The sequence below is a fragment of the Ambystoma mexicanum genome, chromosome 12 (genome assembly GCF_040938575.1).
Source record: "Ambystoma mexicanum isolate Mex_15411 chromosome 12, UKY_AmexF1_1, whole genome shotgun sequence".
NCBI lineage: Eukaryota > Metazoa > Chordata > Amphibia > Caudata > Ambystomatidae > Ambystoma > Ambystoma mexicanum.
This window is the reverse complement of record NC_090936.1, coordinates 458,664,489-458,682,581: the sequence shown is the minus strand read 5'-3', so window position 1 is coordinate 458,682,581 and position 18,093 is coordinate 458,664,489. Positions and strand designations below refer to the sequence as shown.

The 18,093-nt window shown below is 49.6% G+C and overlaps 1 protein-coding gene across 2 annotated transcripts in view; it reads right to left on the bottom strand.

Moving 5' to 3' along the window:
* The window catches only part of DUSP16 (dual specificity phosphatase 16), a 707,767-nt gene that overhangs the window by 40,395 nt on the left and 649,279 nt on the right, over nucleotides 1-18,093 (bottom strand). The gene's annotated exons all lie outside the window — the stretch shown is intronic.

The window sequence follows — 18,093 nt, the reverse complement described above, 5'->3', positions numbered from 1 at the left end:
GATTCAAATTTCTTCCCAACAGTCACCTACCGTAGCTGATTCCATTCATTTAATCCATACTGCTACTGAGTGTAAAGACTGGAGGGGGGTGTCTGTACTTCTGCTCTCTATATGGTAGAGGAGAGGCACAGAGGACCCCAGCCAAGATTCTCTATTATTGGTATCGTGGTAGAGCAATCAAGGCCTAGCTTCTCAGGAGGTGATGCAGGCTGGTTCTTAAGTGCAGTGTAGTCCCCAAGCCGCCACAAAGGAATGTCCACACACTATTAGTTGAAACACAGTCTTTATATAGTTAATATTCAAGGATATGTACACTATCACAGTAACTCACTTTGTGCTCAGAAAATCATTAATGGTAAATGTATACAGTGGTACCACAAATATCAGATCTCATTAAAGTGCATCAACTATACTGGCAAAATGTCACACAGATCAATAAAGAGGAAACCAGCAGTAGAGAGAGGAAGGAAAGCAAGATGGTTGAACAATTGGCAGAATACTGGGCCCTACCAACTAGGCACAGTTCTGTGTGGAGATCCCCACCACTTGGGCAACCTGTAAAGCAAAAATGTATCACAAGCCCAGTCCATATATTGTTCTATGAGTCTTATTTCCCTCTACAATAGGTCTACAGCCCCAATGTACCTGGAATTGTAGCGTTCGACGGGAAATCGACAGCCCTTCTTGAGTGCCCTCCCTTTATGGCAGGAGTCACGGGTCGAACGTCCGACGGTGAACTACGGCAGTGAAGTGGCAGCTTCTTTCCTAGCAGTGCTCGTCGCCGACGGAGCGTTGGCGTCTTGCAAGGAAGAGGCATGCGGGCACCTCGGTGACGATAGTTCTGGACCGCAAAGAGATGAACTGTGGCCCAGCAAGGGCGTTGAGTTGTCGGCGTCTGTGGTCTTTAGGTGGCGGGAAACCCACCGGCGGATTCTCCTCGGCGTGTCAACGGTCGGGCTTTCTCTAGTGGGAGGCGATGCAGACGAGAGCATTCTTGGATCAAATGAAGTTCTTAGGCAAACGGGAGCACGGCGACTCCAGTCGGCGACGGCGGTCGTCGCCAGTGGCGTACAATAGTCCAGACGCTTATCTTTGGGATTCCGTGGCAGTCCCCGTCTCCGGTCGGCAGCCTGTCATAGGTCTGTCTACCAGGGTGCTTTGGCAAAGATCAGCTGGTGCACGATTGTCCCTCGTAGCTCGGGAAGAGGGCGCCTTACCAGGTCCTCTCTGGGGCAGTCCTTGGAGACACAGCAGCTTTCAGATTGATGAAGGAGAGCAACAGCAATTCTCCTCTTCCAGCAGGGCTTCACGGTTAAGCTTCAGTTTCAACTCCAGTTTCTCTTCAGCTTCTGAACACTAATTTTAGCAGTGAGAGGCCCCCAGATATACTAGTTGATCTCCCATTCATTCTGCTGGGTCACACTCAGGCAACCAATCGGTCAGAAGGGCATTCATGCAGGCAGGCATCCAATCAGGTGCATAGTGCCTTCAGGCCATTCACTCCTCTCCAGACACTCACAACAAGTTATGTGTATTGGGACAAGTACCTAGCCATTCTGCATTCATACCAGTTTCGGGCAGGGCTGTCTCAGTCATTGTGTCAAACACCAGATACTAGACACCCACAACACAGAATGCGTATTCGTCACACACTCCATTCACCCAGGTCCCACCCACAGGCGTACCCACAACATACAGTCATTGGGAAGGCTCCAGCCAGTCTGACCTGGACTTCACAACAACACAATATATAGAACTTCCACCCAATAGCCGGTAAGAGGGAAGGACAGAGTCAGGGCTTCCCAGGACTTTGGGAAAACAAGGTAATAGGCAATAGAAAGCAAGAGGCCACAGGGGCCATCTTGTTTCCCATCAGGAATCAACCGATTCCAAGGGCAGGGCATGGGTATCCCAAAATGGAGGATACTCGGGGCACCCGTCAAATTCAGCATGGAGCTGCCACCAGCCCATACCCTGCTCTGTGGCCCACACGCAGGTGCCCAAAAACATACACTAGGGGCACAGGGTTGTACCCCCACCCATGGGTGCCATAAGGGTATCCCATGGGTTTGTACACCAAACCAAAAGAGAGCTGCACCGCCAGGAGTCCCACATGAACTCCTGTGCGGAAAACACGACAGAACACATGATGAAAGGCAGTAAAGGACAAGGATACGGCGGCCCTTTCCCTCCGATGCATTTCCAGCATCACACTGAGCTCCAACCAATCGTAGCTGATCAAGAAGCTACAGACGAAGCAGAATGTCCTCCAGTCTTTGATTTATTCCACCCAATCCCACGCAAGAAGAGGACAAAAACAATCTCAGCTTACAATCCAATAATCCCAAAAAACTAAAAAGGTGGTTAGTCATAGAGCAAAAAAATGTATCAATGGTCTGACAACTCCGTTGAGATCCCCTCCACCTAGTGCACAAAAAACCTACCATGTGTAATGATCGGCCAAATTACCAAATTCCGTCACAACCCCCTGACCCGGTTCCTCCTCAGTCCAAATCATTAACTTGCCTTCAGCAAGTCTCTCAGTCGAGTAAACGAATACCGAACTAATACCGAATTCTGACATTGCACATGTTACTCTGCCTAATGATGTTGATCAAGCAGAGGAAGAGATCATGAATTTTTCCACCTACTCCATTTCATTGCTCCTGCAATTTGACTATTCTCGAGAGCCTCCACTATCCGCAGCAATCAAACATCTCCAATAGAACAGTAATCGCAAATAAAACCGAAAGAGTTTCCTCCTTTTTAAACACTTGATCAGAAGATAGCACGTTTCCAGCAAGGGATTGAGCCAACTGCTACGCCATTGCTCCGAGAGCACACAAAGCCTACTAGTCAGGTTCAGGCTCCCAAACTAACATCTTTGATTGAAAGGCAAACAAAGTTTTCTAATACGAATCTTAAGTGCGACTCTTCCATTGGTTTAGATAGATTCTTCCTAACCATGCCAGACAGGCAAAGAAACGCCCCATTCCCAAATTCATCGACATTACTCACTGCCTTCCATGCCATTCCGAATCTTAAATATGTTCGTTCAAGTTATATCAAAGCAATTGGGTACACAAAAAGCCCTATGCACGACAGTTGAGCTTGTGATACCTTCACAAATTGTAGCCGCCCTGTTATGGCATACGAAAGAAACTATTTCAGGTTGGCTTTCTACTCCAAAAACAGGCTACTGTGACTCAAAAATTAGCTACTGCCGTGCTAGAAGAGAAATATAATATGAACCGTCAAAACCATCAACAAAGGTTCTCTTCCCCTGACCACGACAAAAAGAAGCAAGGCCTGTCAATTAACAAGCCACAAGTGTAATACCAGCCTCTTGAGATTAGATGTGCCACTACCCGAGGACCTGTAGGGCGAGAGGTCCACTTTAAAGATAGTTCTGTGCATCTTATACAGCCGAAATGGTCTTGGCTCACCAAAGCTATTAACCAGACCAACCGTACTCCTGCGCATTAATGCTCAACATCCTTACCCAGGGCACCTTTATCAATGGCCATATGGAACACAAGAGGATTTTCTCACCTACTCTCCAAGAGGAATACATTTGCTACATACGATATAGCATTGCAGGGGACATGGATAACCTACCAACCAATATGGCCATAGTACCAAATAGCTTAGATGCCAGCCCTTAAACAAGCTAAAGGCCACCCCGCTGCTGGGCTGTTAACAGCTGCGAAATTAGACTGACATTTCTCTCGAAACCCTCCGGGTGTCCAATTAATTAAACTTACAACACCTATTATCCATCATCCTTTAAGTCCTCAAGCGGTGTTACTTAATATACATTGGAACCCGGTTGCTATTGATGATCACAGAGTTTTATTTACATACTCTTCTCTCCCCAGCATGCAGCGAGATGCACAGCTCTAATGAAGGCACGTGAATTAATTCCTTTGAATGGAACTGTCCCAGGCGATGTACCACCTGCTCCAACTTGGTCCAGAGGAGCATCTCAAGCCATCCTGCACTATGCCTTCATTTCCCCACACGCAACTAATAGAATCCAATCTTTCTCTGTTAGCCCTACAGATGACAGCGATCATATCATCAAATGGGCTGCTTTACCCACTCATCCTCGCGAAGTGTATGATGGTTGCATCACACTTAATCCAGGTAGAAATAGATTAAGTTGGTCACATGCCAAACTAAATCACCTGAAAGTTACTCTTGCGGAGTGCATTAAAGCTTCACATGCACAAAACCGCGTTGAGTATACAGACACTTTTATGCCGATTGCTGAAACTTCTAGTTCTCACAATCGTCCAACTTTCAAGCATCAACATTTCTTCCATCCAATTATTCTAGTGCTAAAAAGTCAACTTCGAAATAACCTAAGAAAATGCTGCACTGCTGATCATAACAAATTAAGTTCACTCATCTGCACCCACTATAGAAATGCAATTCATCAAATAAAAGCTAATCAAAGGCAGAAACATGGGGAAAGAATGTTGAAAGCAATAGCCAGCAAATCCACTGCCCAAATTTCGAGCCTCCTGAAAGAGGAACCCTCGTCTGCATTAGCAACCCTCTTACTAAACTCAGTGAGCAAGCATGGATTACCCATTTTTCATTGTTATTTGCTAGAGGGCCATCTCAAACCCCAGCAATAGTTATACCATACATGAATCTTACAACCCTTATTTTTGACCATGCAGACATTATGTTACCTACCAACAAACTAAGTAGCTCACAGGCTCTAGGCCCAGATGGCTTATCAAATGCAATCCTTAAAAAACATCCTTATGAACGGCCTCCATTTTAGAAATTATCTTTTAATAACGTGCTTAAAACAGGTTTTATTCCAAAATCATGGAAGGGGTCTATCATAAAAACAATTTTTAAGAAGACCAACCGTGATGATCCAGATAACTACCGACCTATGGCCCTTCTGGAAATTCCTTGCAAAATCTTTGCAAGCCTAATTTTAAAAGATTTATTGGAATGGATGCAAATGGCTGATTTGACTGCCATCTGTCAGTATAAATAAAGGGCATCGGTACATTCCTAAATCTACTTATTTTATCCGCTATATAAAACAAGCTATTAATACAAACCAACCCATTTTTTAGCCTTCATAGAATTTAAACGGGCATCTGACTCAGTTTACTGTGAGCTACTTTGGTCGAAGTTCATAAAAGCAGGTTGTCCCCCTTACATTTTAAATTTAATACATCAATTTTACATTGACATCCAGTAAAGTAAAGCTCACAAGGAATGGTTTGCTAACAGCAATTCGCACCACTTCTGGCCTTAAGCAAAAATGCATTTTAGCCTCCATTCTTTTCAATTTTTATATCAAAGATATTAACCCTGTTTTAGATCAGACACGCTCCTTCCCACCAGAAATTGGCAACAAGCATGTATCTTGGCTTTTATATATGCTGACAATTTAGTTTTAATTGATCAGACGCTTCTGGGACTCCAAAGGAAATTGAATGCATTTGACGCCTATGCACAAACGGTTTATCCATAAATATCCAAGTCAAATACGTTATTATATACTACTGCTAACAATTCAAAATACAAATTTCGATGGGCACTTGCTAACACTTTTCTCTCTGTCGTGAATGAATACAGGTACTTGGGTCTGAATATGGAACAAGTTACTTACCTGTAACTGTTGTTCTCCAGCATGGATCTGGCATGGATTCACATGCTCATGAATATTCCCTGTTGTCAGGCTGGGAATCCTCGGTAAAGAAAAATCAGTATCAGTTTTGTTTCTGATCTGTCTTTCGTAGTAGTAACCAATCACTGATCTCTGCGTCATACTGACCACAGCCAATGACTGCCATCTCCCTAAGCCCCGCCTCTGGCAGCCATCTTCAGATTTGGTAGCACGTGAAGTGGCAGTATGACCAAGTGAAGAGCCGCAGAAGGGTAGGCGGGAGGGTTCGCATGTGAATCCATGCCAGACCCATGCTGGAGAACAACAGTTACAGGTAAGTAACTTGTTCCTTCTCCAGCATGGGGTCTGGCATGGATTCACATGCTCATGAATAAAAGAATACATAGCAGTACCCACATGCACAACCACGGGAGGTGGCAACAGGCTCAACATTAAGCAATACAACAACTCAACATTAAGTATCTATTACCTTCTCACCAGGCTCACCTTAGGCAAACAGGTTGCGCAGCAGTGCTTGGCCGACCCTGGACTCCTCCCTGGAATCCCGGTCGACGCAGTAGAATTTTCGTGAAGGTGTGCGTCGACCTCCACGTAGCAGCCCTGCAGATGTCCAGAAGGGGCACACCAGATAGGAACGCCGTGGTAGCTGCAATCGCTCTGATGGAATGGGCTCACGGAAGGCCGGGCAGCGGTCGGTTTGCCAACTGATGACAGTACATGATACAGCCGGAGAGCCATCTGGAAATGGAAGCCTTTGAGAGAGCCTTCCCCTGATTGACAGGTCCAAAGTTCACAAAAAGTTGTGACGTCTTCCGAAAACTCTTCGTGCGGTCCACGTAGAACTTCAGTGCTCTAGCCACATCCAGCGAGTGCAAAGTCCTTTCAGCCGGCGACGAAAGCGACGGGAAGAAAACAGGCAACACCAAGGGTTCGTTGAGGTGGAAGTCCGACGGCACCTTGGGCATGAAGGAGGGGTGCGTCCTGAGCACTACCCTCGTGTCGTGAAAAGTCAAGTACGGAGGCTTGCAGGAAAGGGCCTGTATCTCTCCCACCCGTCTTGCGGAGGTGATGGCCACAAGAAACGCTGTTTTCCACGACAAGAACTTCAACAGAGCCGAGTGCAGAGGCTCGAACGGAGGTCCCATGAGCTTGGTCAGCACCACGTTGAGCTCCCACACCGGGGCCGGAAGCCTTCACCGGCGGGAACGATCTGAACAGTCCCTTCATGAACTCTTTCACCAGACGATGAGACCACAAGGACGTCCGCCCCGTGGTTCTGGTGTATCGGGAGATCGCAGCAATATGAATCTTGATGGACGCATGCGCCAGTCCAGCTTTGGCCAGCGTCAGTAGGTACGGCAGTACTTGGGGAGCCGTAATCCGCAGAGGGTCAATCTTCTGTGCGTGGCACCAGACAGAGAACCTCTTCCATTTGTGTCCGTAGCATTTAAGAGTTGAGGACGCCCTGGCCTTTGCAAGAACCTCTCTGCAGTCGGCCGGTATGTCGTATCCTCCAAACTTTAACGCTGCAGGAGCCAGGCCTGCAAGTTCAGCGACTTCGGGTCGTGATGGAGGATGGCGCCTCCTTCCCTGGAGAGCAGATCCGCGTCCACTGGCAGTTTGATTGACGGGGACGCTGACAAATCCAGAAGGTCCGGGAACCATATCTGCCTCGGCCATGCAGGTGCGACGAGGATCATCCTGCACCGGGACCTCTTGAGCTGGTTGATGAGCCGGATCAGCAATGGCAATGGAGGGAACGCGTATAGGAACAGGCCCTCCCAGGGGAATGAGAAAGCATCGCCCATGCTCCTCGGCTGGGGAAACCTGCTGGCGAACCTCCGGCACTTGGAGTTTGTCGCCGTCGCAAACAGATCGATCTGGGGTGTGTCCCACCGTCGGAAGAGGCGGTACACTAGATCCTGTCGTAGTTCCCACTCGTGGCACGAGCGCAGCTGCCTGCTGAGTGAGTCGGCGATGGTGTTTTTTATCCCTGCCAGATGAAACGGTACCAGAAACATCCTTTGGGCGACGGCCCAATGCCACAGATCCTGCGCCTCCCTGGACAGGGCTGGGGACCTGGTTCCGTCCTGTTTCCTGATGTAGAACATGGTGGTGGTGTTGTCGGTGAAGATCCTCACCACCTTGCCCTTGAGGGACGGAATGAAGGACCTGAGGGCCCAAAACACTGCACAGAGCTCCAGGACGTTGATATGGAGGGCCTTCTCCGTCGGGAGCCAAAGGCCTCTCGCGTGCAGATTCTCGGTGTGCGCTCCCCACCCTTCCAGGGAGGCATCCGTGGTCACTGTCTCCTGGTGGCCGGGGGTCTGGAAGTCCATGCCCGCAGTCAGATGTGCGCGGGTGCCCCACCACCGGATCGCTCGTCGGAAACTCTCATCGAGTGTGATCCTCTCCTCGAAGCTGCCCGTCGTCTGGATCCAGTGCGCGTCCAGGAACTCCTGCAACGGGCGCATCCGGAGCCTGCACCGGGGGATGAGGTAAATGCAAGAAGACATCATTCCGAGGAGGGACTTGATGGACCTCACTCTGGCCGCGTCCGCAACCAGCATCCGCTGCACCTTGCCCAGAATGGCCCTCGTCCTTTCCTCCGACTGGGAGGCCAGAAGCGACACTGTGTCGAGCTTCGCTCCCAGAAACAGTGCGTCTTGCGCGGGCACCAGGTGGGACTTGGCGTAGTTTACGGAGAATCCCAGGTCCGTGAGAAGTTGGACGGTCCTTGCCGTGTGCTCCACGGCGAGCTCCCTCGTTTTGGCTCGGATGAGACAGACGTCCAGGTAGGGGTAGACGGGGATCCCCTCTCGGCGCAGCTGCGCCGCCACCGGTGCGAGGCACTTGGTGAACACCCTGGGTGCCGACCTTAGTCCGAAGGGAAGGGCTCTGAACTGATAGTGACGCCCTTGGACCACGAACCTGAGAAACTTTCGGTGTCCCTTTAGGATGGGAATATGGAAGTAGGCATCCTCCAAATCCAAGAACGACAGGAAATCGCCCTCCTCCAGCTGACCCAGGACGTGTTGGAGGGTGACCATCCGGAACTTCTGTGCCTTGATGAATTTGTTCAGTCGTCGTAGGTCCAGGATGGGACGCCATCCTCCAGTCTTCTTCTTCACGAGGAAGTATCTTGAGTAAACTCCGGAGCCCCGAAGCCTCTTTGGGACGAGCTTGATGGTGCCCTTCCTGAGCATCGCCTTTACCTCCAAGAGAAGTTGAGGGACGTGAAGTTCTTTCCTGGCCACAGGGGGGACGCGCGGGCACCTTCTTTGAAACTCGAGCGCGTGACCCTGGGCTAGGGCGTCCAGCACCCAACGGTCGGTGGAGATGGACTCCCACACGCTGACGAAGCTCGCCAGCCGGCCTCCCACCGGGGTGCTTCGGTGGGGGCCCGACCCCACGGCCGGTTCAGTCCTGCTTCGACGAGGCTTTGCCGCCTTGACGACGACGGCGGGGTCCGCCTGACTTGCCTCGTTCCCCTGTAAGCTTCCTGCGACGACGAACGGGCCGCTTGACGGTAGGTGGAAAATCCGCCGCCGGAACCTTTGGAGGCACCCTTGCCTCCGCCGCTCCGAAAGGGCGCCCGCCGTTGCTGGAGAACCCCAAGAGCCCGGGCCGTCTCCGTGTCTGCTTTGATGGCTTGAAGGGAATCGTCCACTGTTTTCCCAAACAGGTTGTTTCCATCGAACGGCATGTCCAAGACTCTGGTCTGCACGTCTTGACGGAAGTCAGTAGCCTTGAGCCATCCACGCCGCCTAAGGCACACGCCGTTGCCCAACTGGCGAAATCCAGTGTCGGCGATGTCCGTCGCAATCGTAATGGCGTGGTCCGACGCCACCTCACCTTCCTCCAAGATCTCTAGGGCATCCGCCCTCTTGTCGTCTGGTAGGAAGTCCAGCAGGGGGGCCAGTTTGTACCACAGCTCCCTGTCGTAGCGGGCTACGATAGCCAAGGCGTTGGCCGCCTTAATCGTCGTCGCTGCAGACGAGATGAACCTGCGTCCCATCGTATCCAATTTCTTTCCCTCGCCGTCCGGCGGGGAAGTCGACGTGGAGGCCGCACCCCCCCCCCGCTTTCTTCCTGGCCGCCGCGGAGACGACGGAGTCCGGGGTCGGCTGTGCCCGGAGGCACAAGGGGGCCGCGTCCGGGACCCAGTACTTCTTCTCGTACCGATCCCTTCTAGCCGGCGTCGTGGATGGGTTCTTGAGGAGGGCGAGGCCCTCATCCCAAATATCGCCCAGTAGAGGCACGGAGAGGACCGTCTTCCTCTTGGCCTCGCGCCGTTGATAAAGGAAACCTTCCTTCTTCTCCTCCGGGCAGAGCTGGAAGAGCTTGGATGCCCTGGCGATCATGGAGTGAAACGATCCAATCTCGTCGGGCGGGGAAGCCCGGGTGGGAGGTGACGACGGCAGATCCTCGTCATAAACCTCGTTTGTCCGTACCCGTCGCGGCCATGTCAGTCCCCGTATAATCCCCACGAGTCGTGGACGGGGAGGAGGGCTGAACAGGGCGCGATGGCTGAAAAGGAGGTGGAGGGTGAATCCTTCTTCTCTTAGGGGGAGGGCTCCCAGAAGGGCCTGGCTTCGGGTCCCCCGTCGGGAGCGGTTCCTCCGCTTGTGTTAACGGCAGTCTTGTCCTTATCTCAGAGCATAAGGACTGTATAGCCAACAAAATGGCCGCCGATTTGTCTTGCGGCGCTGGTTGAGGGGAGTCCGACGGGCGGTCAGGGGCCCCGTCGGCACCCTTGACGATATCGTCTCCTACGTCGGGATCCCTCCCGACGGGCTGGTCTTCTTCCACGCCAACGCCGTGGCTTAAGACATTGATCAGCTCTTCCTCAGAGGTTGAGGCCGAATCCACGACGACCTCCTGCCCCCCCTTTTTCTTCTCCGTCGGAGGTTTCACGGGGGTCCTGTCGATGGGCATAAAAGAGGACTCCCTCCGCGGTGGCAGGGAGACTGAGCCCCGAGGTCGCCACCACTGGTGTAGCCTCCACAGGCTGAGCCAGGGCCGCCGCGACTGTCTCGATAGAGGCCTTGGCCGGATGGATTAAGGCTTTCACCACCTTAGGTGCGCTCACCGCCTTCTCCTTGGGGGGGTGGGGGGACACTGCCTCGCTCTCATTCCGATGGGGCCTTCGAGCTCGACCGGGGCCTCTCCAGGAGCTTCGCCAGGTGCTCGGCCTTCCTCTTACCCGAACCAGAGCGTTGGCTCGTGGTTGATGGTGCCGGGGAGGATGCGCCCTGCCTGGCGCCGTAGAGCCCGACTGTTCGGCGCTCTCAGTGCCAGCAGACTCGCGGTGCTTGGCCTTGTGTTGGACCCCCGTCGCCGGGGCGTCCTCAAAGGTCTTAGAAGACTGCTCGGATTTCTTCCTCTTCTTCTCGCCTGACGGGCTCTTCCCTTCCAGCCAGTTGGCGAGACGTTGATGGCGGTCCTTCATGGTCCGCTCCGACATATTGCCGCAAAACGCACAGTCCTTCTCCACGTGCGTCTTGTCCTCATGTAGGCAGTAAAGACAAAAGGAGTGTTCGTCCTCAAAGACATTCTGAAGCTGGCATCCAGGGCAGACCCTGAACAGCTTTCCGGGCGTCGAGCTTCCCTTCTCCTAGGCCATGTCCGAGATGGGCCTGAGAAACTTCTGGAGTCCTCCAAAAGCTTAGCTCGACGAAATCTTCACCCTTGAGGGGCGTAGACGAATCCGACACGGGTCCCCGTTGATCGGATGAAGTATCTGTGGAGCTTGAGGCTCTTTTTGACCGAAAAAAACGAAGTTTTTGAGAAAAAACGTGAAAAAATAGCACTAACGCTCGAGAGCAATAGCACGAGGATCCCAACACTTGAACGTGCGGTAAAAATCTGAAGATGGCTGCCAGAGGCAGGGCTTAGGTAGAGGGCAGTCATTGGCTGTGGTCAGTATGACGCAGAGATCAGTGATTGGTTGCTACTACGAAAGACAGATCAGAAACGAAACTGATACTGGTTTTTACTTTACCGAGGATTCCCAGCCTGACGACGGGGAATATTCATGAGCATGTGAATCCATGCCAGACCCCATGCTGGAGAAATGTGAATACCTCCCCTCCTGAGACTTGCTGCCACAACCGCCAACAGTTTGGTGAAAACCCTCGGGGCGGAGGTCAACCCGAATGGCAGAACTCGAAACTGATAATGAGAATTGCCAATTGTGAACCTCAGGTACTTTCTGTGCTTTGGATGGATTGGCACATGAAAGTAAGCATCCTGAAGGTCCAATGATACCAACCAATCTTGGAGTTGGAGAGCCTGAAGGATCTGAGAAAGAGTCACCATCTTGAACTTGTCCTTCCTGAGGAACTTGTTCAAGTTTCTCAAGTCCAAGATGGGTCTCAGTCCTCCGTCCTTTTTTGGGATGAGAAAATATGGGGAGTACCAACCCCTGTTCCTCTCCGCTACAGGTACCCGTTCTATGGCACCTTTCTCTAGCAGGGTTAAAATTTCCTGCAACAGGAGCGGATCCGGAATTTTGGCGGAGTTGGCTCCCGGTGGATGATTCTGAGGCCTTTTTAGAAAGGGGAGACAGTAACCTTGGGCTACTGTTTCCAATGCCCAAGCATCTGAGGTAATGCCCCGCCATTCCTTCAGATGTTGAGAGATCCTGCCTCCCACTGGTGTTTTGTGTAACAAGGTCTCAGAGGGATTTGGAGGTGGCTGCAGGAGTGGCTGAGGGTACAGATGCCGCTCCTGAGGCTGATTTTGCACCTCTTCCTCGTGCTCCATGAGGGAAGTTCCTTTTGCCCCTTTGAGAAGCCTGTCCTCTTCCTCTACCAAAAGAGGAGTAGTCTCGAAAAGAACGACCCCTCCAGGAAGATGAGCCGGAATAGGGTTTTAGAGGCTGGCGCAAAGAGGCGCTAAGTGATTTAGCTGCCGCTTTCGAGGTCTGAAGTTTTTCTAGGCTTTCATCAGCCTTTCTGCCAAAGAGCCTCGAGCCATCAAAGGGCATGTTGAGGAGTCTAGCTTGCACGTCCAGTGCAAATCCCGACTTCCTCAACCACGCAAATCTGCGTAGCACAACGCTTGCAGCCATGGATCTGCTGGTACTATCAGCAGTATTCAGTCCAGACTGGAGGAATTAATTCCCTCATTGCCTCCTTCCCGTCTTTGACTATATTCAGGAAGCCTTCCCTTTCCTCGCCTTCCGGAATTTGATCAGCCGCCGCCGAAATACAGTCCCACAGGGTATGGGTAAACCTGGTAGAGTACAGGTGACATTTGCCGACTTATGTGCCATACTGCCTGACGTGAAAACTTTACGTGCCCAGGCGTCAATTTTTTTATCCTCTCTATCTGGAGGGATAGTTGGATAAGCAGTTTGTTTTGAAGTAAATGCTGCTTGAAAGACTAAACTCTCTGGAGTCGGATGTTTATTCAAATATTCAGGATCCGTTCCAGCTGGTCTATATTTTCTTGGAAAAGTGCTATCTGCAGCAGCAATAGTTTCTGGTTTCTCCCAGTTTTTCTTCACAGTCCTTTGAAGGGCCTTGTAAAAAGGGAGAACAGGATCCTTCTGGGGGTCCCTTGACGATAATATCCGTCATGTCATCTTGTTCAAAAACGGGTGAAGTATTACCCCCAACCCATGTATTCAACTACCCTGGTCATAAGACCCCTGTACCCAGCATCTGCATGCTCTGCAGGATCAGGTTTGGCAAACTCTAATTCTGGGGATGTGTCAACTCCACTGGCAGAATGTAGAGTATCACTCAGGTCTCTCATTCTAGATTCCTGGTCAATAAGTTCTTCAGGGACTTGTCTTGTACCATACGTAACTCCCAAAGGAGTAACCTCGTCTTCTTCTGAAGCAGACTTCATAGATTGCAGACATAGATTTGAAAAAGTCTGATCTGGGCAAAGGAGTGAATCTCCTTTCTTCCTCTTCCATCTGCTTTGAAGGAAATGGCAAATCCCTCGAAGTTTTCGAGGGTGTCTTCGAAGTTTTCGAAGATAACTTCGATAATGGCGTCGATGACGCATTTGGCTTTGGCATCGAAATTATCGACGTCGAGGGCGTCGACGAAGTTGTCGAAGTCTTCGACGACTTGTTTTTTTTGGCCGGCACTGGAGAGGTGCTCGACTCTCGAAGATTCTTCGACGGTTTGACGTCGACTCGAGGTTTTTTTGTATTCCTCGACGCTACTGGTCTTGGCCATAGTATCCTTGGACTTCCCTTTGTCGTCCAATGGAGCGACTTTAGGGGTATGGCTTTTTCGAGGTTCTTTCGAGGGGGTCGAGGCCGCATTCTCGAAAACCTCCATCTTTTTGCGGAATTCTTCCCACTTTCTGGGAGAATCCGATTTAGTCGGACAACAAATTTCTTCGGTCGACTCTGAAGAAGAAGATGATGAGGGAGATCTATGTCTCCTCTTCATTTTTTTCGATGACGAATAATGTCTCGATCTACGCCTAGATCGAGATCTCTTTGAGTGCCTATGGCGATCCGATCCCTTAGAATCAGTCGTTCTTATGTTTTTTTGAGCCCTCCCTCCCCACCAACAGTTTACCTCTCCTCTCACGAAGAGCTTTTTCGGTAATCGATTGGCAGGACCCGCAGTCGTCGGTTCGGTGACTGGAACCGAGACACTAGAGACAAATCCGGTGGGGATCGGTGATCGACATCTTAGATCCACAATCTGCACACTTTTTAAACCCAGTTCTGGGTGTCGAAGGTGTCGAAGATGATGACATTTTCTTCACAGAAAATAGAAGCGTGCCGTTCTCGATAACAAAGCGATCGGAAAAACGGAACTGAAGCAACGGGTGCGGCTCGAGCTACTTATACCATCGGTGACGTCGACAGAGTACGTTGAGGGACAATCGACGCCACGACCTCGAGCACAGCGCCCTCTGCCTAGAAATTCTTTTTCCGAAGCAGCGAAGCTGGAGATAACGATTTATCACACGATGAGGAATACGTGGGAGGACACAATCCATTTGAAATAGTGTTTCCATATTCTCTTCGGGTACTCTTCACCTGTTCTAAGTTGCTCTCTGCATGATTTTTTCTCCAAAGATCTCAACTGTCCCCTTTTTTTAGCCAAATCTGAGAGAACCAGGGGTTAGTAGGCTTCCTAACTTTATTTTGTTGGAGAGGGGCCTGTTCATTACATAGCATGGCCATGATCTCCGTGCCTTTATTGAACTCCACATGGAAGAGCATCCTCAATCTGTGCTAAAGCACGTTTCAAAGCCTCCCCTGAGATCTTCACCCTGAGATCTTCAATAAATTGTTTGGCTTAATGAACTGACCCATCCAATTTTTCCCGTATGTGCTTCTAGAGTCAAATACTCTGGCATAATGATCCGTCCCTGATGTTGAGATTGTCTCTAAATAGTGAATTATCTCCCCTCGGTATAACAGGACATCAAGACAATGACCCTGACAATGTGAGGGGAATGATACTAAAAGTTCCAATGCATGGGCTTCCAGAATCTCCCTTAATTCACTACCATCTACAGATGTCATGTCCTCAGCCCATATATTAAAGTCCCCCCAAACATGGCAACTCATCATGCTTACTCCTCGTGTCTGCCAGGAATAATTCTAATTTATCCAAGAAAGCCCGTGCTGGGCCAGGTGGCCGATAACCAAACAGGATTGTTATAGTTTTATTTGGTGTGCACTGAATAGAAGCATGCCCCATCTGGGTGTCATCATCCCAGTCTAGGAATTTGCAAATGTGATAATTTCAATGGTGCTCTTACAATGACTGCAATACCACCACCTCTTTTTCCTTTGACCTTTTCCTTGCAGCTCTCCTAGGACCTTCTGGTATTGGTAGTTTCAACAAATGGAGAATCAACCAGAGTCTCTCAAATGAACACCCACATAGCTCCGGACCCCTCAGCAGCTGGTTTTCCCTTAATGTTAACAGTTCTTGGACTTTCCCTAATTTTGCCATTTGCGGTTTTCATTCAACACAGTTCAGTTTCTTATCGGCTCTACCCTCGACTCACCAGCTATGATGAACTGCTTGGCTTTTCTTGTCTGAGTCAAGGACGGTACCACTGTATCAAGCATCTCTCCCTGTTCTGTTCCATCAGTGTAGGTGTACTCCATGTACCGTTGACATCTGCTGCAACACATGCCGACTATTGTTCGCAGTCTTAGGTTTCCTTCCAAAGAGGCTTGGCGGGTCTGGGTCAAAAAGGGCAAGGTTGCTTCTCTCCTGGTCACCCCTGCGGGTTCTCGCAGCCTTTCTCCTCCTCTTGAACTGCCATGCTTGGATAGCTGTCTCGTTGTGCGGTCTGCCTTGCTCGTAGTGTGCTTTCGTGCTCTACCTTTTATCCCTGTGAGGAAGGGAAAGGGCCGTCAGGTGTGTGTGATTCTGGTCAATTGCCTGACTTTGCCTATCTCTTGTGTTGGGACATGTCAGGTAAACGGCTCTGGTGTGGTGTTAGTCCGTTGTCTTTCATGGTGTAAGAAAGTATTTGTGTCGGAAAAAGGGGGGTAGAGTGAGTATCCTATGGGGAAAGGGGGATAGAAAAAGGGGAAATTATATTCTTCGTCCCAGGGGGGTAGGTGAATTTGGAAGGGTGAGTTTGTGAAATGAACAGGGGGATGGTGTTTTTTCAAAGAAGGCTGGGAGGTCGGGAAATAATCAGAGTGACAGGGAGAAGAATGACTGGGTGTATCCGGGTATGCAACAGAAAAACAGGGATCCTGGGAGATGTAGTTTCCCATGGCACTGGGGTTTGGGTTCCTAAAGGGCTTACCATATGCAGAGGGTTTGCTGGATTTCGACAAGGGGGATTCATTGGTAGGAAGGGGGGTAGGTCTGGAACAGCCTACAAAAGCTTCAGGGACTTCGTCCTCCTCACTTTCTTCCCTGGTATAATACCCAGTCTCCCCTGGGGTATTCCTCCGAGCATAACCCTGGGTTCCCCTACCCAGGTGATCCTCCCGCGCTCATATACCCATAAGGTTGGCATCTGAGAGGGTCAGCTGTCTCCTGCCCACTTGAATATGGGATTCTCAAGATCTACTTGGGAGAATACCCTCAGGTTTCTCACAATGTTCACATATCTATCAATGGTACGGCACCACTATATATATCCTCTATCAAACTCTAAAAGCGTTCTTGTAATCTCTGATTTGCTACCCTTGTGGCACTGTGCCATCCCTGTGCTTCCTCTCGCTTCCGCTCTCTCTCCTGGCTCCACTTGCATGGAATTCCCCCCCCCACGGACATATGAGAAACAGTCCACACAGATTTGTTCAAAACCAAAAAGCCTACCTCCTCGCCTTCGAGTTACCCTTTTAACCTAGCTCTTATCTGCCATAAATCTTACATTGTTCCTTTGCCTCTAACCTTCATGTGCTCTGTCTCCACTCTAGCACTTCATCAAGGTCACATCACTAGCACCGCTGTCTAGAACGCCTACCTGCTTGTTCATTGTCCTCAAGTCCACCCATGATCTGTCCCTGGTTATTGGTATTTTCGACTTTCGAAAAACAAACTGTAATACTCCGCAGCTTCCACTAGATGTCGGCCTATGCACAGCATGTGATCTAAGCAGATTCCACAAGCCTCAGAAATATATATACACACACACACACACACACAGTATAATAAGCATTTACTTACATAATGTTGTTACAGCGTTTGGCTGTGAAATCGGCTCAAGAGGTTCTTGAAACCAACTACTTGGACTGGTAGAGGCCTTCGACCCAATTTGTTTATATGACAGTTTTCTCGAATCAGGAAATTCCAGGGGGAAAAGCCCAGACCTTGGCCAGGCGTGGCTTGGTAAAGAAGAGACCATGTGGAAGTCGAAATGAGGTTGGAGAAGATTAGTGGAGGAAGAGATGTGCTGATCTATGGATAGCATTTTAGGAGAGGCTACAAGCCTGGCACTATGAGTATTCCTTAACCGAAATCAAAGATGTAATGCTTGATGGCTATGATTCGTATTATGGCTCTGATTACGGTGGTAGGCATATAATAGAAATTAGGGCGATAAATGGAACTACATTGCATTTCTCTCTCATTAACCTGAGTCAATTTCAAGATCTTGGTAAGTCAGCTCCTTTTTACGATTCATCAAAACTGGTGAGGCGATCAAAGGGATTATCAGAGCAAAGTAGCCAGGAAAATGATAAATAATATTTCTGTCCTGTGATGTCAAATTATGCTACTAATGAAATGAAATAGGAAGAATTGAAATATGCTTTATACGTTGGAAAGATGAAAGAAAACATTGTGAGAAATAGAACAAAGTACATGCTTTTTTTCTTCCCAGCCACATATTAGTTACTGTTTGTTAAATATAAGTAACAAAAACCTTAATAATTAGTCCAACATAAAAACAATGTTTTAAAAATGTATTTTAGAACAATCTGTTAACCATTTCAAATACAATATGTGTAGTTAAACTCTGCTATA